This window comes from Colius striatus, chromosome 11 (genome assembly GCF_028858725.1).
Source record: "Colius striatus isolate bColStr4 chromosome 11, bColStr4.1.hap1, whole genome shotgun sequence".
NCBI classification, from domain to species: domain Eukaryota; kingdom Metazoa; phylum Chordata; class Aves; order Coliiformes; family Coliidae; genus Colius; species Colius striatus.
In genome coordinates this window covers 14087082-14113019 of record NC_084769.1, presented here as the reverse complement: position 1 = coordinate 14113019, position 25938 = coordinate 14087082, and the positions used below count along the sequence as shown (strand labels likewise).

The window sequence follows — 25938 nt, the reverse complement described above, 5'->3', positions numbered from 1 at the left end:
TCCCTGCAATAATCCCTTTTACTCCTGTTCAATACTATCTCTCCTACTGCCTTCTAGAAAACTGAAGACTTGAATTTTCCTCATTTTGTTACACAATACTTCCCTTCCACCTCTTTCCAAAGCTCCAAACCACTTCCTCCTTCAGGTTTACTACCTGATGCTGTATGTTAATGTGATGAAATATCCCAACCTTATATGTGCTCAGAGGAATGTGAATTATGTGTTATATGGACTTCACAGTGAGGGTTGTCAAACCTTTAAACAGTTTGCCCGGTGAGACTGGAATGTCCATCCTTGGAGATAGTCACACCTGGACCAGGCAAGGCTCTAAGCAACGTGACCTAACTGTGAAAATGGCCCTGTTTTGAGTGGGTAAAGGATGAGATGATCTCCAGTGGCTCCTTCTCATCAAGATTGTTTCATGATTCCATAATTCCAATTAAGTCTTGAAGTAAAATAAGAACACGCAAGAATCTCAGAGAAAGATGGTTTTCTGGCAAGAAAAAAGTGGAATACTACAAAAGCAACCAGAGCTGGGCATAATTAGTCTGCTTCTCATCTTGCTTGCACTGAAGTAATTCAAGATGAAGTCAGATGGATGTTAAAATCAGTAAAGAACCAAGAAGAGAAAGATCACCAACATGCCTGTGGTTAGCCTAGGCTTGTTTCATCTGTCTGGACTCAAGGCCTGGTTACTAATATGTGTGTTGTCTTCAGAATATCCTCAGCTAGACTGTTCAAAGGGACTGTCTCTTTTATTTCCTGTAGCTTCAGATTAGGAGCATGATGCAGAGACTACCCCACTTCCTCAGAGCTAGGGCTGAGCAAGGATCCAGGTGCTGCAGCCAGATGTGTGCTGTGGAGTTACCTTGTTGGTGGGGCTGGAGAGGAGTAGGAAGGGACCAGAGACACCCTTCATAGAAAGCAGCTGTTCCAGCCTCCTCCTCCTCTCAACAGTTAAGCTTGTGAATACATGAAATATCCAAATCAAACACAGAGCTGTGACAAGTCTATGCTGTTGTAGGAAATCTTCTTAAATCCAGGTGAGCACCTGTATATGTTTTATAGTACTACTAAACATCAAGGCAAGAGCAGGGAACAGAAACATAAATAGTTTTTGAGGACTTTACAAATTCTGCAAAAGGGAACGTATTAGTGATCTTAATTCACACTCCTCAACCTCACAAACAATTCATGTTTGCCCAACTTGGGATGTCACTGCTCTTTGCTGTACTGAACAACCTCGATTCAGAAGTACAAATAGTTTAAAAATCCCTAGACTCTTTATGAAGAAAATGGTTCTGTGTTCCAGTTTATTTTACTACTACTGCTGGTTTATCTGGGAGATGCATCACCACTGGAGAAATGAGCACTGATAATTCCAGCATCTGTTTAACAAACATTATAAAGTTTTGTTCTTCCACTATCAAACAAACAAGTTCCTGAAATTAAAGTCTAGTAACAAAGGGCACAAACAGAACAAGAAATCTGGCAGCAAAATATTTATTTTTAAACAATAGGGCTGCAAGAGCAACACCCTGTTGTACAGCTTGGCAGAAAGGTACTGACAAATACTGAAGCATCAAATGCCTTCTCACTAAGCTGCTTGAACATGATGCAGCTACCCAAAATCTGAACCATTAAACCAAAAGCCAATACAAGGGCTTGAAAATTATGGTAAACTGGAATGTTTCAGTCATGGGTGGCCTTAACACTGAATCTGGGATGAATTAAATGAAAAAAATCACAGGGAATTTTTAAGACCAAAACGTAATCTGAAAGGCAAGCACAAGGACAGCCATAACACAGAATTTAGCAATTACAAACAACATAAAAATGTTGTGGGCTTGAAGGCTGTGTTAAATTTTCCTCTGTTTATAACAGAAACAAAAATATCCTGCCAACTTGGGAGAAAAATAAGTGACTTACTAGACCGATTGATAAAGCTGGAAAGAACGGACAAGCTTCCAGGCAAGCAGGTGCTTCTTTGGTTTTGAAACAGAAACAGCAAACTTCAAAGTTTAGTCCAGGTTAAGAACAATTATGCTGAGTTAAGACATCTGCTTCACTTCAAATGTTTACTAATTTATTTTTTAAAGGCTGTAAATGATGATCTGGGAAATAAGTTTATGGATTGTGACTTCTAAAGCACACTTGCCATTAGAAAGGGATCTAAGGAGTAAAACTTACCTGAGCAGATCTGCACAAATTCACATTGACTTTCCATGAGCTTTACAAGCCTGTTTGCTTACATTGCTTTAGAAGATATTAATTGAACTCCTAAGTCACTTAAGTACTTTAGAAGATTTTAACTTTTGGTGAAAAGGGCAATAAGTACGTCAGGGTTCTGCCAAGGAGGGGATGCACATGGGTCCTTTTTGCTTCCACAAACTCAACTGTGGCTGCAGAGCCAGCTATGATGGGGACTGGTGTATTTGCCTGAACAGACCTGGAAACAAGCTCAAAGTTTAAGATCTGACATAAGCACAGACAACTCTAAGCAATGCTCTGAGGTGGTTCAGCTGTAATACATCTCTTAGGCTAGTCCCAATAAGGATGTAAATATTGTTTTCTAAGTTTGTCATTTGTATGTATTGAAACTTTTCCCTGGAGAGGGTAGGGAAGGTGAAACAGAAAAATAATTTGCTGTTATTGGCCATTCGGGAATGTTTAAGCTGTTATTTTTTCAATCACCTACAACAGTTTCCTTGTTTTTAGAACGAGCGCATGATATCATATCCTGAGCCCTTCCCTTTTCTTGCAGCTTTCTGAGGCACTAGAAGTCCAGCTACAGTCTGAATCAGTCTGTAATACAGTAGTAGAGCTGCTTCTGCCATCATCTGCCTGCAGGCTTCATTTATAGTCCTTAAGAAATTGCTGCTCTAGGACGAAGGACCCTCTGCACATAGTGAGTATCCTCTGAGAATGCAAACTATTTAGCTTGTAAAGTTGGAGAAAGATCACTTGTCTGTGTATTTACATGTGTGTGCAGTTAGAGACACAAATGCAAGTGAAAGGAGAAGTCGCTGTCATTATCCACCGCTGAAGTGAGAAGAGAAAGGAGATCCTGGCCTAGCTGGTGTGAGAAAAGGGATAGTGGCAAGGCAGGAGGCTCTCAGTGCACAGGCTGGATTAAAGGTGTGGGCCGGGTGTAGGAAAGGGCTAAAGTACATGCACTGAATGAGGCAACACAGTCCTTCACTGTGGACAGGCAGGAAAAAACAGCTGCTAAAATGTATACATGAGCACATGGCATTGTACTAATGCTGGATGACAAGCAACTCTTGTTTATTCTTAATTTTACTTTACTTAATGAATGCAATAGTACTAGCTAGTAATAAGCAAAATAATAGAATAAAAGAACTAGTTTTCTGTGCAAATCTCCACTCATCCCTAAAGCATATAGGCCAAGTAAACATTAATAGTGAGTCACTGATTCTTTTCAGTGTAACTACATAACCTATGCCACTGGGAGTGTTACTCCTGTGCTTCTCCATCTTGGTCTTTAGCTCTGAAACACAGAGCTAAAGACTGCCATTATTGTTGGGGGTATTAAGGATTTTGTCTAGATGTCTCTTCGATGCGAATTTATCTGATTTATGCTATTATTTGATAACTAATAATATATTTATAGTAATATTTTAAATGTATGAATAACTTAGTGTGATCCAGAATTCACAACGCAAAAAATGTTACAAGCAAAGTAAATAGTCAGCTTGCATTTATATCTACCGGATGATACTGCAGAAGCTATTTATTAACTGAGAAAGCTGCATTTAAAAGGATAGGACATCTGACTTTTCCTGTGCATGTTGTCCTGGTAGAATGCCAAACAACAACTTCATCCCAAAGTTGTAAAAGACTTAGGACCATGCTTTACTTAAAGGCCTCACTCTGCTTTGAGTGGCACCAACAGAATGCAGTGGTGATATTTTTGTGAGCACTTAAGAACAACAAAAGCTGTAACACAAAAAGTTCCACTTAAACAAAAGGAAAAACTACTTCACTCTTCAGGTGAGGGAGCCCTGTCACAGGCTGCCCAGGGAGGGTGTGGAGTCTCCTTCTCTGGAGGTTTTCAAAACCTGCCTGGACACGTTCCCGTGTGACCTGATTGAGGTGAACCTGCTTTAGTAGGAAGTTGGACTGGATGATCTCTAGAGGTCCCTTCAAACCCTGATCTCTAGAGGTCCCTTCCAACCCTGACCATTCTGTGATTCTATGAACTACTTACTGAAACATGAAAATAAATTACATCCTTCCCCAGACCACCTTTGGTGATGCAAACAACTGTACAGAGCACACATAACCTATGAATATGATGTCATTGATCACACTACTTTATGCATTTTTTATCTTTGCCTGCTGTGGTTTTGATCAGATCGTTCATAGGGTCACAGCACAACGTTAGTAAAAATCATTACTTTTTGTTACCTGCTAAACTGCATTGTGAGGTAAAAACTCTTCAGGTAAAAGTTGCTGGACCCTCTCCTGTTGCTGATGTAGTTAATTTTAGGACAGAACAAACCTGCCATTTTCTACAATATAATTATGATAAAAGTAGAAGGTGCTGCTACAGATGTGCTCATGTGCTGCTCGGTCTAGCCTCAGTAGCATGGAGATTGCTGTACTAGAGGCAGCAATTACTTCACCTGCTCCAGGGTTCTGCCTCCAACAGTAACCTGTACTCAGTGCTCCTGATTACAGTTGTGAGCCAGTTCAGAGGGATCAGCTGTCCGATAGGCTTCACGGCAGATTTGAGGATTTTTCAACTCTGTAATTTTATAGAATATCACAGTGGATTTTCACTGAGATCTTGTTTGAATTTTCACTTGAATTCACTGAGATCTTGTTTCCAACAATGTTTTGTGGCAATGAGTTAATTAAAAACTGTGAGGTTTTAAAGCAACTTTATTATTTCCTTTCTCTAGATTTAAATCTGCCTTTCACTTTCATGAGATGTGAATTTGTTTACACATCATAGGAGAGAAAAGCTTTGGTCTTTTAGTTGTGTGCTCTATTTAAGAATGACAATGTATTTTTATTCCTAGTTAGAATTTGGTCTGGCTAGTTTGTGGCTGTGCTTGTTTTCAATTTATAACTCTCAGGGCTTTACAATCATAGAACACTTTGGGTTGGAAGAGACCTTTAAAAGTAAACTGCAATGAGCAGGGACATCTTCAACTAGATCAGGTTGCTCAGAGCCCCGTCTCTGGTTCCAGGAATTGGGCATTTACCACCTCTCTAGGCAACCTCTTCCAGTGTTTCACAACCCCTATTGTAAAAATTGTCTTCTTTATATCTAGTCTGAATCTACTTTTATTACCCCTTGTCCTGTCGCTACTGCTAAAAGCTCAGTCCCCATCTTTCTTATAAGCCCCCTTTAAGAATTGAAAGGCTGCAATAAGGTCTCCCTGGGGCTCTTCTTTTCTCCACCCCCAACTCTCTCAGCCTGCCTTCTTAGCCATCCCTCTGATTGTTTTCATGGCCCTCCTCTGGACCCACTCCAACAGGTCCATATCTTTCCTGTGCTGAGAACTCCTGAGCTGGCTGCAGTACCCCTGCTGGGGTCTGACAGGAGTGGAGTGGAGGGGGAGCATCACCTCCCTCGATCTGCTGGCCACATTGCTTTTGATGCAGCCCAGGGTATAGTTGGCTTTCTGGGCTGCAAACACACATAGTCAGCTCACGACTTCTCATATGTCACAGAGAGTGGCTTGGCAACTGCATCAGCCAATTCCCTCAGTACTCTGGGCCTCATCTTGTCAGGTCCCATAGACTTACGTATGTTCAGGTTCCTTAGGTGGTCATGAACCTCATCTGCTCTTACAGTGAGATGGACTTTGCTCTCCCAGTTCCTGTCTTGTGGTACATCCACTTGATAGGCGTGAGAAGAGAGATTGCCAGTGAATACTGAGGCAAAAAAGTTGCTGAGGACCTCAGCCCTCTCCTTCTTCATTGTTACTGATTTGCCAGTCTTGCTCATCAGGGGAATATGCTTTCTTTGACCTTCCTTTTCTAACCAACATGTAGAGGTTCTTCTTACTGTGCTTTGCATACCCTGACAAATTCAGCTCCAGCTGCACCTTGGCCTTCCTGACCCCATCTTTCCACAACCTGGCACTGTTCCTACACTGTTCCCAGGATACCCATCCCTACTTCCTCTGCCTGTGCATTTCCTTCTTTCCCTTTAGTTTGACCTGCAGGTCTTGACTCACCCATGCCAGTCTCTTGCCTTGCTTTCCCAATTTCTGACACCTGGAAAAAGAGAGCTCATGTGCTGTATGGAAAGCCTCCTTAAGGATTTACCAGCTCTTTTCTGCTCCCTTGTCCCTGAGGGAATTTCCCAGGGTGTTCTACTAACTCTTGAAGAGCTGGAAGTTTGCTTCCCTAGAATTCAGGGTCCTGACTTTACTCTTTACCTGACCCACGTCCACCAGACCTCCACCTGTGGATGCTCACTGCAGCCTAGTTTGCCTCAAATCTTGATGTTACCACTTAGCTCACTTGTGTTGGTGACCAACAGGTCCTATCATTAATTACTTTGCTGTTATGCTTAAAAATTCAAAGTTGAAAGAGATGTGAGTTTTCTTTATAGGAACCACCCAGCTCTGCTCTTATATCCTGTTTATATATGTGTTTAATAATAAATCCACCACCTCCTAACATCCAAGAAATAGTAGGTGTGCAGCAAATGTTTAATTAATTAATCACACAAAGAACTTGTGAGGTAGGTTCCCTCATTTTACAGGTGAGACAGAATGAGACAATTAAGTGACTTGCTTAATATCACACAGTGAGTCAGTGCTAACACTGAAAATAGAGTTTATGTCTTTTGATTCATTGCCCTGTGTTTTAGTCATCAAACTAGACTTTACTCTAAACGTGAATGAACTCCTTAAACGATCAAAATAATTATTTGTAATTTCATGTCAGGAGTATTATGTTTTAATCACCTAAGCAGATGAAATGCTTGCATAAGTTTTCCTTGCTTAGGACTTTTTCGTCTTTCCTATTCACATTTTGCTTCAGATATCAACTGAATATGTGTTTTTACAGCAGTTCTGAGCTTAAAAATACGCTCAACCAGATCTCGACCAAAAAACAAAGGCACTTCAAACTCACAGCAATTCCTTTGCTGTCAGTGTGGCAACTCTCTTTTTCATACTCTCAACAGCCATTCCACTTAATAATACCCATAGCTTTAATTAATGGAGCATAGTAAAGTTATTGCCCCACAGAAAGCAAAAGATAGACTGCTGGTGACACTGTCACAATGAAATGAAAATGTAGCCTGAAGCACAAAAGGGCAATTGCGTCTTGAGAAATAACTTAGGAGCGCAGCTCTGAACTATACACTGTGTCATCACTGAATCAGCTGGTACATAAAGAGTTGTGAACCTCAAAACCATGTTTATATAGTACCTGTGTTCAGGCTAATGGTATGCTCCAGCAGCTTTATAGCTTTTCTGAGTATAGTCTACACATTTGTTTATGCTGATAGGACATATATAATTTTTTTCCAGTCCTCTCTGTTTGATAGTGTTCTTCAGTACAGGAAAGAATCAATGGCCTAGAGAATATGTAGGCTGGCATAAGACTGAAAGAGGCTCAAGAGAGGGAAGGAAGAAATACTATTACCTTGGGTTGCTCCCTGTTAGACTTGGGTATAGAAACAGCTGTTTGTTAAGCAGCCTTATAAGCCGCTTCTATCGTACTGTATTTTTTGGTGTCTGTGAGACAAAGCAGCCAGAGGCTGCGGTCAGCTCCAGGATTTTTATAGAGACTTGCCATATATAATGAACAGAGCATTGCTGTGCAAGCAGCCTTCCAACTTAATTGCAATTTAACTACAAAATACCTTAAAAATTCAAATGCTTCACTGCTGAATGTAAATAAAGCTCTTTGGTGGCAGAATCAGTCAGTAAGCACCAGCATGCTGTACCTATGGAAACAAATCTAACATGTTGTATTTGTAAAGAAGGGGGTCACGTCTTGCCTACTTAATTAGGGGCTAGGATAAAAGGTTCCAGGTAACAAGCCAAAGAGATATGTTCCAAGAAGACCATTTTATTTCCTTTCCAGGGTCAATACTTCTCTGTTACCATGTTACCATGTTACCATTGTGCTGCTATTCAGCAGGATCTCAATTGGTTTGAGAGTTGAGCAGAGGAGAACCTCGTGAATTTTAACAATGACAAGTGCAGAGTCCTGCACCTGGGAAGGAACAACCCCACTCACCAGTACAGGCTGGGGATTGACCTGCTGGAGAGCAGCTCTGCAGAGAGAGACCTGGGAGTTCCGGTTGATAATAAACTAACCTTGAGCCAGCAACGTGCCCTCGTGGCCAAGAAGGCCAATGGCATCCTGGGATGCATCAAGAAGAGTGTGGCCTGCAGGTCAAGGGAGGTTCTGCTCCCCCTCTACTCTGCCCTGATGAGGCCTCATCTGGAGTCCTGTGTCCAGTTCTGGGCTCCTCAGCTCAAGAGGGACAGGGAAGTGCTGGAGAGAGTCGAGCACAGGGCCATCAAGATGATCAGGGGACTGGAACATCTTTCATATGAGGAAAGGCTGCGGGAACTGGGGCTGTTTAGTCTGGAGAAGAGGAGACTGAGGGGGGAATCTCATTAATATTTATAAGTATATAGATGGTGGATGTTAGGAGGATCCCTTTTTTCCTATGGTATCTACAACAGGACAAGGAGTGATGGGATGAAGCTGGAACACAAAATGTTCCATTTAAACATAAGAAAAAACTGTTTCACTGTGGGGGTGATGGAGCAGCAGGGAACAGGTTGCCCAGGGAGGGTGTGTAGTCTCCTTCCTTGGAGGTCTTCAAGACCTACCTCGACACATTCGTATGTGACTTGATCTAGGTGGACCTGCTTCTGTACAGGGGTTGGACTGGATGATCTCAAGAGGTCCCTTCCAACCCCTACCATTCTATGATGATTCTATGATTCTATATTATTTTCCTTTTAGGCTCATCTTTTCTTCAAAATGTTAACTACAAGCATATTTTACGCTTATGTCATTATGTCATCACCTGTCCCATATTGGTCAGAGCACTGTTCAAACTTCACTTTCAGTTTCTGTTAGAGACTAGGGTCTCTAACACTAAGGTGTTTTTCTCACAGATTTCAGAAGATGGCCTGATGCCAGGTGATGAGCAGTTTGCAAGACAGCACTGTGTCTGCATTCACCTGTCAGGACCACAGATGCTGCCTTTCAAAGGAGTTTTTTAAAAGCTGGCAGGAGTTGGCCAGTACAAAATGGACAAAGATGACACTTCTGTGACTTATAGGCTTTGAAAACAAACCCAAGAAAGCAGTGTAAAGACTTCAAAGTATTTCTGTGGCTCTTCACTTATGGGTCTTCTTATCCATAGTTCCTATTATTAACCCACCAAATATAATGATAGTAATGTTTGAGGTGAAAATTTTACTCAGACGCTAGATAACATTTGTGAAAAACAGAGTTTGAAATTATAATGTGCCTAGGTGTTCTCTTCCTGAGTGGGAACAGAAAGAAGGCTTTGTAATCTGCACGTCTGATTAAAACTAACCAAAACAGTAGAAATGAAATACAGGCACATACAGTTCATGGGCAGAGAGTTCTTTTCAGCAATGATTTAGCTAATAGGTATGAAGAATGAGTCAGCTTGAGAAAAGCAGAAATTGCTTGTGGATAATCTGAATGAGAATGGAGGATGTATAATAGAGTGTCACATTTGAGAAGAGCTCTGACAAAATATGGGCCTTGAATTTTAGATGTGGAGAGAATTATACTTGCTTCCTCTATTACTGAAGAGAATACAAAACAAGCCAGCCTTTCTGATTAAGCAGACATCATGCTATTTTACATAATTAACCTTATTTAAGATCCTACATTTAGCACAAACCTCAGTGTGTCCTGCCTACCTTAGTAAGCACATTACTAGTCACTGCTCTTTTAGTGGGCCTGTTGCAGCCTTGTTCTGTCAATTCAGCACAAAAAGAAAATATTTTAGGAATGTCAGGTCTTGAAGCAGTAGTGATTATAGGCATGGTAACAGAACATGTTTGTAAAAGCTATATGCTGTCTGCCTTCATTCCCTATATGACGTTGAGAAGGAAACTGAAGTACAGCTATAGTGCTACTCTGAAGAGTTAATATCATGTATTATTATGGAGATTCAATTCACAGAACTGTGATAGCATTTCTGGTAATATGAGGCTTACACTTTCCAGCCAGAAAATGAAACGGAAAAGAAAGTGAAAAGAAATGCATAATGAAGGAGCTGGCCAGCTTAGTTCCATTATGCAAGCACAGCTGAAAGGTACAAAGCTAAGGAATGCCACAGGTAACAAAAAGATCCAATATCAGTTACCTTAAATTATATTAATTATAAAAGGTGGAGTTAGCAATGCAGGCAAGGTACATTTTTCCCCAACATTCCTTATTATGTGTTAATCATGGCACCGTAAAGATCCAAGAATCTTGGATCATGTAACTTGCAAAATACCACTACAATGTTTCTTGCTGGAACTAGGTACAGAGAGGCAAGTACAAGCTGAAACTGTATATATAAGGACTTCTCTCTTCAATAAAACAAGCAGTTTCTGCTGAAACTGGTTTTGCTTGAGGACTAATTTGTGGTTCCAAGTGTCTTTCAGCACTGACAGCTGAAGAAGGTAGCTCTGGGCCAGATTGTAATGTTCGCTCCTTGCTCTAATGGGCGGATGCGTTTAATTAACCTTTGTTTCTGCAGAAGCAGACATTCTGGCAAGCTGCAGGAATGCTAAAGGAGGGAAATCTAAATAGCAGTGAACCTAGGCACATTCTATATATCTAGTACTAGGTAAAGAATGTTAATGTACTGTTTCCTAGGAGATGGGTTTGTATAAGCAACTTCTGTAAAAGAAATTTAACACGATTCCCCCTCCCATTAATTTCACAAGACCCAACTATGGTTCTATATCCTTAGGAATCTTCTCTCTCACGTCTGGTTAAAGGCTGGGCACAGTTCTTTGGGGGTCACAAAAGCATATATTCAAAGTGGAAATGTTCTGTTTAGTATTTCTTGGATAGAGTTAGACCTGACAGCCTTGCTGCCTGTTCCATGTCCAGCAGTGACTTCTCCAGATATCATAGTCTGGACAGACCCTTCCCAGAGCTTCCTGTAAAGTGTAGATCTTATGGTTTATAGTTAAAGCTTCAGAGGCATATGGGAAGTCTAATGCAAAGCAGATATCCTTTGCTGAAGGTACTGTTTTTCACTAGGAAAACCAAAGCACTGTAGATTACAATTAATATGAGTACAGCAAACTCCTTGGCTGCAATGTCCCTTGGCCCTAATCTTTCACTAAAAAAATCACCAACTTTACGTGAGTGTTTTGCAAGCATGCAAATTAGAGCTTATCTTCTCTGACCGTCATCAACTCCTTTGCCACAATAGCATCAATTGTTTCCTATCTCCTCCCCTTAGTAAGCAGCACTCTCCATTCCTCTCACTCCCTTTCCGGCCCAAACTTTTCCATCTGAGAGACTTTTTAAAGCTCTGCTTTGTCCTTTAGTTTTGCTACTACTGGGATCTAAATGCCAACTTCCTTCATTGCTAGTTATCCCAGTCTCAGTCAGCTGAGACCCAGCTTTTACTCAAAAGGCACCTTTTAAACTTGGACACTCCTACTATGGTAGTCTTACAAACAAGGTGTATTCCCAACTGACAGAAGCTATTAGGTTACAGCATTTTTCTTCCTAAAACTACATGGAGCAACAAAGAATTAATCACAAACAGTACTTTTCCTGCCTCAGCACTGTGATGCAGAACTCTTGATAATACCCTACAACCATCACCACATTGTCACAGTACATAGGAACTAGTGCTAAAGGCTGCAGTTAAGTTACTACGTTCCTGATCCTATGCTTTGCCACTGGGTTTCTGTTCCAAAATGGAAAGTTGTGATAACAAATAAGGTAACCAAGGAAAAATAAAACTGGCTACAGTTGTTGGGATTATCAGTTCAATATAATTCTTCAGCCTGTTCATACTGGTCTCTGTTTGTTTCCAGTGAGGACTGATGACTCCAAAAGCCACAAACTGTATGTTAAGTTCTTGGGTGATGGCCATTTCGTTTATAATGTTGCCCAGTGTTTCAGATCATAGAGATAGGACTGTGTGGGCCTGTTAAAAGAAGAGAGTGTCCTATTGCAAAGGGAAGGTTTGCACAGAGACTGAGGATAGAGTATGAGTCTTTATGTCCAGATGCTGATGGACATAAAGACTCAGCATTGACCAAACTAAGCATTGGCCAAACTCAGAGCACAGCCAGTGGGTGTAGCCAGGCTGACACAGATAACTTTTGAAAATTCTACACAGCTCCCTGGCCAAATCTGATCTGCAAGACCTTCTGTCTGGCCTGAACCACCTTTTCTATGGAAATTCCACAGAGCAAGCTTCTGCCTCATCCCAAAGAGAAGGAAAGGAAAGAGGATGACTGTTGCCCATGCTTCTGAGAGGTGTGCAAGAATAGGACCTTCTTAACCCGATTGCATGATATTCTCTCGCTATGTTTCTGTCTGAATGAGTTTGTGAGTGCTTGGACGTATGTAAGAAGACATTCCTCCATAGCCTGCTGACAGTAGGGAGTGAGGGACAGTAGTGTTCCCCTCTAGCCTATTGCACCACTCAGCTTTCTCCCCCAGCCTGCTTCACTGTGAATAGTGGGAGGTATGAAATCACAGTCTCGAGCTGCTACTGATTGTCATCTCCATGGCCCGTCCTTACACTGGCATCCAACTCGTGCCACCTCTGGGACTTGGCTATCCTATTAATGCACTTAATGTTGTTGTAGGTCTGGCTTGCTGAGAAGGAATGTATGATAATCCGTTTCCTTGCTTTTGTGTTATTTGTATTGTATTTGTGTTTCTCTTTTCTTTGGCCTTCCATGTGATGCATGATTCAGTTTCCATGAACAATGGCAGAAATTACTGTTTTCTTGTAATTATGGAAATCATTTCAGTCTATGTGAATTCTGCATCCATGCAAGGATACAGATCTATGGGGCAATCTTACAGTCTTTTAATTCAAGTGAATACATTCAGCAGTCCTGTCTTCCTTCAGTACAGGAAGCATAGTGCTGATGGGACCTGAAAAGAAGTTGCTGTCCTTGGAGTTGATAGCAAATCTCATTCCATAGTGGGACAGGGTACCATTCTGAGCTAATAAGAAAATTAAAAGCCAATGGAAAGAGTTACATTATCAGCTTGATCTCAACATTATCTAAGTATGAATTGTCATAGCTGAGAGCTCTCACTTAAATACAAGTAGAAACAATTACTCAGCTGAAACTTCTGCTTGAGGAAAAGTGCTACTGGATGTGTCCATGGTTTCAGCACATGCAACCAGTCACAGTACAGGGGAAAGCTAAAGGGGTACTTCTGATTTTGATAGATGGCAGTTAATTACATTTTTCCTCTTTGGAAGAAGTATACAATTCTTTCTTTTGTTAGCATGTCTGATAATGGCAGGGGATTTTTCTGAGTAGTCTTGGAACAAAACAGCAGCTCCAGGCATTCTGTAAGAAGCCAAATACAAGGGAAGGGTGGAGTGAAGTTGCTATTTTATAATAGGAATAGTCTACAAGAAAGTTCCCTTATCTCTCTTTGACACTTGTTTTTCATAAAGTAACTGTGGTGAAAAGGCAGGAGCTATTCTTCTCTGCTGTAAATTCTTTTCTGATAAGTCTTTTGGAAGAAATCACAGTGCTATCTTCATTCAACTCCCTCCTAAGATGCATTTCTTCTGTAACATGTTTCCATGCTAATCCACTAGGCGTTGCTATTTACATCTTTAAAAGAAACAGAGTACTTGACCTGCACTGATGGTAGATTAACAACTATTAAGTGCATACATGTCCCATAGGAAAGTGTAGTCCCTGGGAAGAATGTGTTGCTCCTTGGCAGTAGTTCTTTGTGTTGTGTCTTTATTTCTTATTGTTGATTGCAATCTCTACAGGGAAGGGGCATTTGTCTTTAAGCACCTTTAAGGCATCATATATGTCTGTAACTTCATGCAAATTAGTGAAGATCAAGAAGGAAACTAAGTAATTTTACAATACAAATTAAGTTTGCCTCAAAGAGCAGTCAAATTATACTCTGTCACCCCAGTGTAAATCTAGATTTGGTGCTGAAGTCACTGGAATGGAATATGGTCATAGCTCTTGATACAAAAAAGACTGAAGGGGAGAGGAAACCAGTAATGCTACTTCTAATATAACTACTTCTGTTATCTCAGACTATGTAAACATTAAATAACCTTGGTCTTCTCTTGAGGACATGCTGACTCTATGCTGTCTCATGATATAGGCTGCTAATACAACTCAGAGATGCACATCTATTGTTTCACAGCATATAAAGCAGTGGTTCCTAAACCAGGTACTATACTAGTGAGGACACAACAGTTTCAAATGGGATCACAAACTACATGAGATTCAATTAGATCACATATTTATCCTATAGCAATGTTTTGCAGTGAAAAAATTGGGAAACTGCTGTGTTTTACTCTCTGAAAAACTGGGTGGAGAGACTATTTCCTCTGAGTAATCAGTGGGAAAATCCATTATTACAGGGGTAGACAAGTGAACATGGCAGCTAGAGCTGAAAAAATCCCTACAACTGTGAACATATTCAAATCTATTCATGCAGCGTATTTCAAACTCAAAGGTGTCAACACTATTGCTTTCCAAAATTGTAACTGATCTATATGTCCAAAGTATTATGTTGCTATAGTAATTATCATAACAAAGTTAATTATACATCAGTCCTTTGCAACCAAAATACACTCACTGCTGGGTAAAACACATCAGTTATTTATGTGTGGCACACGACAGAGGAGAAGAAAGCAATAGGATCACATCTACCAGAAATGGCTGGACCCCCGTGTTTTGTTTTGGTTTGTTTTCTTTTTTGGCTGTGTGTGCATATCTGCTGGAATCTGGCAAGGGAACCCTGCCAGTAAAGGCAGGGGATGTTGTAGAGGCAGCAAGCTGGGAGCCGGGAAGGAAGGCAATACTTCCTGATACTCATCAGCAAGCTCAGAGGAAGGACAGCATCCTGCCTAGTCATGCTAAATCAGCTAGAGAGTCCCTAATAACAGAGCAAATCCCTTACCCATCCTTGTTTAAGCAGAAGGATATTCAGATTTGGTTAGGAAAGAGAAGCCATGAATTTGTACATGAGTGCACGAATCAACTCCACTTTCCTATACTGTGACTTCCTAATTTGCTCAAGAGAGCTGTAAAATCAAGAATCTGAGGACTTAGCTGTCTTTGTCTCCCTTTATCAAGCACACTTGGTCAGTTTTCACCTTTTTATGCTATGCCTTGACTTAAACATTTATGCCACGTCCCATTAAAATCCTCCTCTGACAGCTCTTGTCCTTTCAGCTGCACAACTACTGAGTACCAGTTGTTAATTTGTGAATTTCAAACATATATAGTGTGACTAAATTGCAGAGTTCAGAAAAGAATGTTCTGTCTTTATACACAGAACTGCTGTATCCCTTGAGCCCATTCAATTCTGACTTGGAAAGGGACATCACAATTCAGTCTCTCATGCCCTAGTAGTCCTTTGCTTTTTGTCTAGAAGCTGCCAGTTCCACAAGCAGTTTTTGTAATATTAATATTTTCAAGAACCAACCACTATTAACCACAGGATTGTTTTGATTGGTTACTTGTGGATTTGGTTGTCTTACAACATTTAGACAAACTGGCACAAATGATAGCTTAAATGATACATTTAAAGCTGTCGTCCTCATGGGGCAACTCCACACACAAGTTATTATCAATAGTGTTAAATTGCAAACACACTTTGTTAGGTAACATTGAAATTGATATATGGTCAAACCAGTGTAAATAAGAAATCATATAGAACAGAATACATTAAAAAAAATAACCCAAACTAACCAACAAATACCTTAGAAAGCAAAAAAAAAAAAACCATACAAAGAAGAAAGCTGATGTTAGGCAAGTTTCTCAGGCTATATTTCATGACTGTTACCATTCCTCAAGGACTTTCAAGCCAGTTCTGATATTTCTCCCCTTAGTGTTTGTAACTCCAAGTGTTACATTCTTAATGGGCATGTTCTCAGCTAACCTTTTCCTCTTAAAAGTTTCTTAGTCTCTATTACTTCTGTTCAGATTTGAGTCAGCAAAGCAGAACATTTCCTGTCCTTGGGAGATGAATCTATACTGGATACCAGGAGCCTGTGTCAGCACTAACAGGATGCAGACCAGGAAGCTATGTGTTTTATTAACAGGAACTAGAACAAGAGTGGTAAAGTTTTGGCAAGTTTAGAATGAAATGTTTGTACATGGAACAGAATAAGAGCTGGAACTAAAACACTTCTAATATAACTATAATAAGGCTGCCAACAAACTAGTTTGGTCGATTTGGAAATCATCAGGAGCTTGTTAGAAAAAGCATAAGCTCAAAAATTGGGATGTGAGTGAAAGCCCTAGCTGCCTAACTAACTGGAGCTGTGTCTCTGGCATGCTGAAAATGGCTGCTTTGCTGAATGACACATATGAGTACAAATGAGTCATGTCCTGGAGCAACAAGACATTGACACTCTACTGACAAATGAGTAGACAAAAGTTTGGAATCTAACAAAAATGGAGTTAAAATTAATACTGGTCAATAAGAACAAAAATTGACTCAAATTCTCATGCTTCTCAGGGAAGCTAACACTGCACGTGAACCAAAATACACATAGGAAATAGCTCTGTGGTGTGGATCTAAAAGAGGAACAGAAGTAGCCATAAGTGTGGTGCCATCTAATGTATCGTAGCTCTGTAAGCTGGTCAGTACTTCCAAATCTGCTCTTCTAGCAGCAACTCAAGAGTATCCCCATGATCCAAACCTATGACAGAGCAAGCTTGGTTTGAAATTTGCTGCATGAAGTAGGAATGTGCATCAAAAAAAGGCTGACAGACATTTTAATGGTCAGCTTTACAGTCTGGTCTTCCTGTTAATTATGGTTTTATACTGAATGAAGTCTCTAACAGGGATAGGTGAGCATGGTCCTCTGTTAGCTGCCAGACAAAGCATAAAAAGCCTTACTTATTTCATAGCCAAAAGGAACACCTTTTTAGCTTGAGGGATATGGACATTGTCTTTTTTGAGAAATAAATTCTACAGTGTTTTTCACTGCTGATTTGTAACCTTGAGATCTGTAAAATCATGCAGTATCTGTGATTCATGTAAAATCATGCAGTATATGCTGTGATTCAAACTCGTTAGAAATGGCCCTTTAGACCCATCTCCATTAATATCATACAAAAAAGTAAATGGAAAAGGAACTGAGTTTTATCATTTTGTCCTGAATTGAAAGTTCCGTAAATTATCTCCAGCAAACCCTTGGAGGGGTTTAAGAAAAGCCACAAGGAAACTGTTACTCAGCCTTCAGTGCTGAGAAGTCAAAGAAGCCCATCTGATCCAAATAAAGGATTCTTTACGTGCTCATCAAAAGAGAGATTCAGCAGGTGGCCACATTGCTTAGGCTCTGTGAAAAAAAACCCAAAAACTGAAAAAGCAGAACCACATCAAGCTGAATCTTGGACGTGACATGACTTTGCATTTTGCATGTGACGTAACGGGTATCTTCAGCCACGCTGGCCAAATCCATACCATTTCTCCTTTCCAAAGAGCATGAAGAACTGCCCTTTCTTGGAAGGAAGTGGCAGGTGCCACAAGACTGTAATAATATCTCAGCCTTAGTCTATATAAGGGTCTTTTCTAAATTTACAACGAAATAACTTTTGGGGTTAAAATATTTGTCAAGGAAAGACAAATGGTTAAACATTTTGGATCTCCCATTTACTTTGTCACTTCTAGCCTAGGTAGCTGCTTTGTCACTATCCTAACTGTCTTGTATCCTAAATCAATTGTAGCTGTTAAATGGAAAAGCTTACATAAGAAATGTTTATCATCTACCACTCTTTTACAACCTTTGTCAAAAAGACTGGGCAGACTTTGGAGAAAGCCATTACAGTGAGATTCAGTGACCCTCTCAGATCCCTTTTCTGAATGTAAGCTATGCAAGCCAACAAGTTCAACAGGAAGCTGATAAGAAATTACTTAGGAAGAGGGTATCTTGTAAATCCTGCACTTCTCCATAAATTGACAGAGGGAAGGAAGGACTGAGTAGCAATCTTTTCTTTGAAATCATGGGAAGAAGATTCAATCTTTGTATGCAAGGTCTTAGGGGATACAGCATCTCTTTAGCATGTAGTAAAACCAGACATCAACTTCCTCTTTCTCTGAGTGATCTGAGCCCATTCCTAGCAGGAAGAAGCCCCAGATATCAAGACAAAAACTATCCTGTGCTAGGCAAGGGGTGTATTTAGTCCTTGTTAAAGCTGATATTCTGTATGGAATACTAGTCTCTAAACCAGAGACAGTACAAGCAAGAGTGATCTACCTTACCTAATGATTACAGCCCCTGCTCTCAAAAAAATGTTACAGTTTTTATTAACTGCATTGGTGGCATCTGTGCCTTTACCCTCCTAGCTTCCACAGGCAGGCTCTCATCATCTGCTTGGCATCGTCTGTCTCTTTCCATGAACCACACATGCCGACACACAGTGTAAATGGCCAATGCTGCTTTCTAACCTTATTCATTAACTTACAGTGACCCAAAGAAGAGTTTAAGCTTGAGGTTTGCAGATTGAAGTCTTTTATAGATCTGCGGAATGGAAAGCCATGATTTTTTTCCCCCCTTATACTGTGTACATGCAGATACCATTTGTTATCTGCAGAAACCAGCTCATGAAGAGAGTTTACTTCCTTTTTCTGTTCAACTGAAATAGAGCTGATCACAATGCTTCAATATGAAGTCAATTTTTATACTATGCAAACTGTCCAGAGAACAACAATTAATGTGGTGTGTGCCCCCAAACACTTCACTTATGGCAACCGAGATCTCTCAGCTGGCACTAAAAGTTTTCAGAATAGTCTTCCTAACCAATCATTTTTCATCCCTTCTCTTATTCCAATAATATAATTGTTATTGTCCAAAGCTAAGAGAAAAGAGCAAATAATTAACACTGAAAACAGTATGAACAACTTGCCCATAAAACTGAATGCTCAGAGAAAGCAATGTCTTAGATGGTGCTGCTTAGAATTAGACTAGTATTTTATGGGCTACTTCTAGATTTTCTGTTTTGAAAGATTCCACATCAATTTCGATGCATTGTGCACCACTTGAAGAGAATGCAAAGATAATATCATGGGCCACCTTATCTGACCATTTCTGTAGTGATTTAAATCTGTATCAATTGCCATTTAGCATTTTGGATGTTTTCACAGACAGGAATCAGTATGGAAGAAAAAAAGGTATAAGAACAGCAGGCCTTGTATGTCTTATGGCCTGGTTGTAATTCCATTTAAAGTGTTAGAGAGCTATCACATGGCAAAAGCAAAGCCTTAAAAAGGAAGAAGGTTACAAGGGCAAATAAATACAGTTATGTGAGCCAGATCAAACCAATTCATTTTCTGCTACTGAAAGTCTGATCAGAAAAAATAAAGCTAAAGCTCCGTTGTTGCTCTTCAAGAAGCAATTTTGAAAAGTCAAAGTTTGATTTATTGTTCTCTGAGAGGTTGTGTAAAGCTTCCTAATAAAGATCTCAGTTACACAAAGGTAGTTTGTATGATTAAGGAGAATCATAGTTCTCAAGGACTCTTAGAAGATATAGACACAGCTTGGGCTTGTTTCTTACTTACTGTAAATTTTATTTTTTTCATTCTGATTACATGTTCTTAACTTGTTCAACATTCACATTACAGACACATATGAACCAGCAGATTGGTACAGGTGCAGATTTGCAGTGTATGATGCACAAATATTCTACTCTCATCTAGGATAATGTCAATTCAATTACACAAGATTTCAAAGAATCAAGATATAATGCTATTCCATAAACTGTAGCTGTCTAAAAAATGCCCCCCAAAAGCCATTCTTTGTCCATTCTGCTCTAGGGCAGAAAATCTATAACATAGCTTGTAAAGTCTTAAAACATGCCCCTGCAATGAAAGGGAAAAGACAAAACCAAATTTAAGGAAATGCTTATTGCTTTCTAGCAAACAATTTCTTTTAAGCTGCAAATATCAGCTAAGTTTATTATTTCAGTTATTTATTTTGAGATCAGTTTAGGTAGAAGAGTGGGTGTATTTGCTTGCAAGTACATAATGCAGCTCCTTTGTGCTGTAAATCAATGTAGCTCCAATGAAATTTGGGAAAAAGCAGCAATTTTCACCCTTAAACATGATTTTTGTTGTTCCTAATTACAATGGCTTCAACTTTTAAATTAAAAATATATATGTACACACAAACATATGCAAACATATATATCTCTACTCAAATGTTCTTTTCTCCTTATGTTGTGCCTTTGTTTGTTCATGTTACCCACAGAATCAGAAGGCTCAACTCAAAACTTCCTGGCTACTGATCATTATTTCAGGGGGACTTTTTAATGTGGTGCTTCTCTTTTATTTTTATAGTTTTAAAAAAATAAATCATAACAAAATAACAAGACTTGGGGATTGAAGGGAAGCTTGGGTTGTGTCTGGTGGAGCCCCACATGTACACCTTGGCCAAGGTACATCACTTTTGCAGACTGAGGACCCCATAAACTACTACAGCTCCTCCTAAGCTTTCTCAAAGGAATAAGAGGCTTAATGTCAATTGCATCATAGAAGACATCTGATTTACAATTTATTTATTAATGAGGTAGCAGTTTAAATATTAATTAACCTATTAACATGTTGAATAGTAAATTGCTGCTAGTGACATAATTAGCTTCTAGCAAATAGTCTTTTCTAGAAAGTTAATCTCTGGCTCTTTTGATGGGTCCTAAGTATGTGTTACAGTTCACTGAAAAGACAAAAGGCAATACAGAAGACAGAATGCAAAGGGACACAATGCATGCTTATTTTTGAAATTACTTTCCTTAATCCTTTAATGTAAAGTATATTGTACTCTTATCAATATAACATGAAAAAAGAGAGGCTGTTTGTAGACTGTATTAGGTTCCTAACCATGAGTAACATCCTTTTTCTAGAGAAGAATGCTATGTAAACTAACACATGAACCTTCAGCTCAATAGTGAAATTGCTCTCAAATGCAGCAATATTATCACCTGACTGCATTGTGTTCTCAGCGAGCTCTGTAACTGAGAATAATATCCTAACAACATGATACAGTAGCATAGACACACAAACTGCCTCAGAAACTTCACTGGCACAACAAGTTCCTACAGGTTTCCTACAATACCCACTTTTTTGAAGCTTTCAAGTCTGGATTGAAATACAGCAACTAAGGGACAATGACATGTTTTATTGTGTAAGTTTAGGGAGTAAAGAATCTGTAGCAAAGTGCAGCTGAAGAATTTTGGTAGGCAAAATTTGTACACATTTGTTTCATCATCCAAACTACTTCATACACAACTTGGATATCCAGAAAAGACTTTCTCCATTTAAGTTTACATTCAGGTCTTCTTTAATTTGACACTTGCTAGCATGATAGTGCAATGTTATGTTGTAGGTGCAAGAAAAGTCTGATATTTTTAGCCATTGAGTCATTTCAGAGTTAATTCTAGAAGGTGTGCCACTGATGAATAGGTAAAATGTCATAGTAACAACAACTAACTTTATTACAAAATTCATGGTCCAAGATCTCTTACAAATTGTGATGTGCTTGAGAAAAAAGTTATTTCTATTGCCACTGAAATGGACTAGATGATCTTTAAAGGTCCCTTCCAAGCCCTACCATTCTATGATTCTATGAAACAGCAAAGGGGCATCAAAACTCTCCAACTTTTCTAATAGATGTTGCAAATAAATGTGGAAAAGAGAAAACTGGATTGGTAACAGTGAAGACAGCAGACTAAATATGAAAATGCTAAATACTTTTATGGCATAAGAATATGTTTGCCTAAAAACTGCCCTGATTTAGTTTGCTGAGGGATATTTTAACCTCATTCTAAATTCCATCAACTTCATTAGAGCTTGTAGACTGAAGCAGGTACTTGAAAATTACCTTTTAATGGACAAATCTTATTCTTTCTCAAGTATTGCTCTGACTCTGCCAGATTGCTGGTTGCTATCAAAGCCACTCATTTTCATTATTGATTTAATACATTTTTTAATAACTTCATCTGGAAAATTTGATTAAAAATAAGAGATAAGATCTAGTGGCATGATTTTTTTTTCAAGCATACTCACATCATTCTCCATCAGCAGCTATTCAACAAGGTAGCACTGTTCAGCTCAACAAACTAATTTCTTAGTAACATTAGCTGCTTTATTATTCTGGAAAAATACCTGCCTTATCTATTTTCAGAATAATGCCAATTTTTATGCAACTAGATTTAGTGTGATAATGATAATCACATTCAACTTTATCCGTAAGATGCTGCAATAGCTTTCTACCCTATGTATGACTGGTAAAGCCTTAGTTAATGTATCTGCTTCAGCAGTGCACTTCAGGAAACGTGGGCCAGATGGAGAGAGTCCAAAGAAGAAGAAGAGTGACTGGCAATTAGGAAACATAACCTATAAAAAACAACTGAAAAAAACAGGTGTTATTTGAAGGATGAAAAGAATTCTGGGGACTGAAAAAATACTGGTTTTTAAATATTTAGCAGATTGGTGCAAAAAGAACAAAAATAATCTGATTGCTGTGTCCAGTATGCAACTAATTCATGTGCTTAAATTCAAGTAAGTGACAGCAGTTGACTTTTAATTGTTCTTTTTCTTTTGATAACATAATTCCAATATTTTTTAATAAATAGCCACCATGTTACTGCAATCTTCATTGTGTTAAAAAAATACATGCCAGAAATGATATATGTATAACTGAACTTGCCTTTGGGCCATGGAATAAGACTACCTGACCACTATGACTCTCTGTGGACTTTTTATTTTCTTTTGATTCAAGGCCATCAAGATATTTACAATAACTTTAGTTCCTTCTATAAAGGCTCCATGATCAGGCCCTAAATCTGTCATGCTGTTGATAATCATGACGATCACTTATAAAACTGGAATGTGAAATCCTTTATCTCACAAAATGTCACTGAGAATCTCCTCAAATATGACCTTGTGATATGATCCTAACAAATCCCAGCTGCATCCAAAATGGAAAGGTGACTTGACAGTGAACTTTATATTTTAGTGTAGTGGCTTCCTGCTGTCTGCAACAAAAATAAAGTGCACGATATAGTAAAAAAGCCATAAACTCCTACAAGTCATCTTTCTTTTTTTTCAAATCCACAGTCATCTTTCTTTTACTCTCATTTGTTTCTGATACATTTTAGTTTACTGCTTTGTAGTTTTGAATGCTGAAATTAATAAATCATGACAATGTCAGCTTCATTCTTTAAAGTAGACAAATAATCTATAGGATGTAGTTCTTGTTAGACACTCAAATAGAAAATCATCTTTGACTAAATGATTTTTGTTTCAGAACAAACTCTGTTTAATTGCATGCTATGTACATGTACCTCTTCTGACAAGTTATCTGAGCCCAGATTACCTCCAGCAGATCAACTCTGCACATATAAAAAACATGGTATTTTGAGAACAAAAAGGACACCATGGCATTCTAGATAATCCAATAGGGTGTTTTTATGACTGTTTTCTCCAATTAGCTTTCTTCTCTTCTTCCCAGTTTTTTGTTAGCATTCATTTTGATTAAAAAAGTGGTTTTAAAAGTAGGACAAAAAAATTACAGTGGCTTTAGATTGAATAAATTAATAAAAATTTATGGGTCTAGTTATCTTCACTGAACCATTGCTTTGTCCTGCAGAGGGTCTGCAAGAGTCTGGCCAACTAAGAATTCCTTCAGAGAGGAACAAAACTTCCCTGCTGCTTTCACTTGTTCTTGTGTTACTGGATCAGCCTCAGGGCAGGAGATGTGGCAGGACCACTTCTTTCTCTACAGACCACAGATTTCTTTGTGGTTATCGCTGGCAACAGTTCCTGTCTCAGGCTCTTGTGAACTGAGGCTGGGGTAAAAGTTGTGAATCAGGTACTTATCCTGCAGCTGTCCCCCATCAGCATTCAGATGTCAGCAGAGAAGAGGATCTGCTTCTTATTTCTGTTACTGCCAGAGACTACAAATGACATCTGCAAAGACAGACTTCCTAGGTAGCACTGATTCCCTTGTAATTCAAGATCCTCCCTCCAAGTTCCTCATCAGTTTATAAACATTTCCTTTTACCCTGGAGACTACTATTACATGCTCCCTGCAGGAATGCAGAATTCTTTCTTTCCATCATATGCAGCCTGCTAGGCCTTACAGTTCCTCAAATAAACTTCTCCTGAGCTGGCTCCTTTACCTTGTTCCTCCCACAGTCACTTGCGCGAAACAAAAATTAGGCCAGAGATGCTATAAAACACTGTCAAAGAAGTGCTGGGTATGCAGATGGTGGTTTTGCACAAACACTGTACAGGTGTAAACAACAAACATGGAGGCCAAACAACTGCCAGTCCCATCCAGCATGGATTTATCAGAAAGCAGAAAACAACCTTAGCTTCTCGACCCTCAGTGATGGTGGATATGATAATCCAAGGGATCAGATCAATAGATCCCATAAAGCTCACAGAGCTCCCCTCTGCCCTGTAGCACTTGGGCTAGGTTGGGTGATCTAATACTCATCTTACTAGAAACAGGTGTACTACCATCACTTCCATTTAATTCCTTATATACATCTCCTTGTCAATTCCTTCCACAATTTCAAATAAAAACAAAACAAAATATTGAAGAGAGTCATATATCTGGGGTTCATATCTTTCCCACCACTGGTTTCTAGAATTAATTTGATCTAATTCTTGTTTCAGATAACTATCTTTTTACAATACATTCCTACTTATAAAACAGAACTGCTCAGAAGTGAGGTTTAAGTCCTAGGCTCTGCAAAGAAAAAATATTTGCTTGTCAGTCATCCCATCACACTCACTGCTTTTTGTTCAGGACTCTGGTAGTGACACACAGTGCCCTGTTACATTCTTAGAAGGCTAGAAACTAAATGCAAGCATCAAAAATACCATCCCTATATCTTAAGAATTTTCAGGTTAAAACGTATTATAATATGATAAAGCAACAGATGTAGTTAAATTTTTCCATCTCTGCTGAAATCTTACTTGTTTAGAAAGTGAATGTTTATTGTTGGCAAAGCACTTAGAAAAAAAGAAATGACATATAAATGACAATGAAAGGGAATTTTCTCCCCTAAATTGTTCTATAGAATTTTTCTTCCTAAAGTACTGAAGCAAAAATATATCTGTAACCATGGAGATTATACCAGGCAACATGCATAATAATTCAAAGTGTGGCATCAGACAAATGTTCTTTGTCATGACTAGATTATTACAAAGAAGTAGGTTTCCCCTAAAGCATTTGCAGAAGCAGGATAGATGTGGTTAATTTCTCAACCTTCTTTTTTGTAAGAGGGAAGAGGAAGTGTCAGCACTGTGTTATGGGCAGAAGACTAATATGTTCAATTAGAAAAAACACAGCTTGAGATGTTGTTTCTTGGTACTTTCAACTCACATTTTGCTGAAAATGTTTATCTTCTGTGAATAGTCACATCAGAGCAACTGGTCTCACCACATTGCTTGCACAACATGAAAGATGGCCATGAGACATATAGTTACAGAATGAATAGGAAACAGTTCTAATCAATTTTTACTTGTTTTTTTTTAACTTGATGGGCTTTTTTTTTTTAGGATTACAAACAAATGCACAAAATCTATTTTAAAAAACATGCATAATCCTAGAAGTACCAAGATTTGGGTAATTTAAGAGTTAGCTATAAAACAACATTCCTTCCCAGTTGGCAATATATTTTTTTTTTCTCTGCTTATTCCTTCTCTGCATGGATGGCACCAAATAGTAAA

General features: G+C 39.0%; 1 protein-coding gene across 1 annotated transcript in view; it reads left to right on the top strand.

Moving 5' to 3' along the window:
• Nucleotides 1–2774: 2774 nt before the first annotated feature.
• The window catches only part of RALB (RAS like proto-oncogene B), a 59158-nt gene continuing 35994 nt past the window's right edge, over nucleotides 2775–25938 (top strand). The window contains exon 1 of the mRNA XM_062004709.1: nucleotides 2775–2908. The gene's annotated coding sequence lies outside the window, so the exon portion shown is untranslated. The remainder of the gene's footprint in view (nucleotides 2909–25938) is intronic.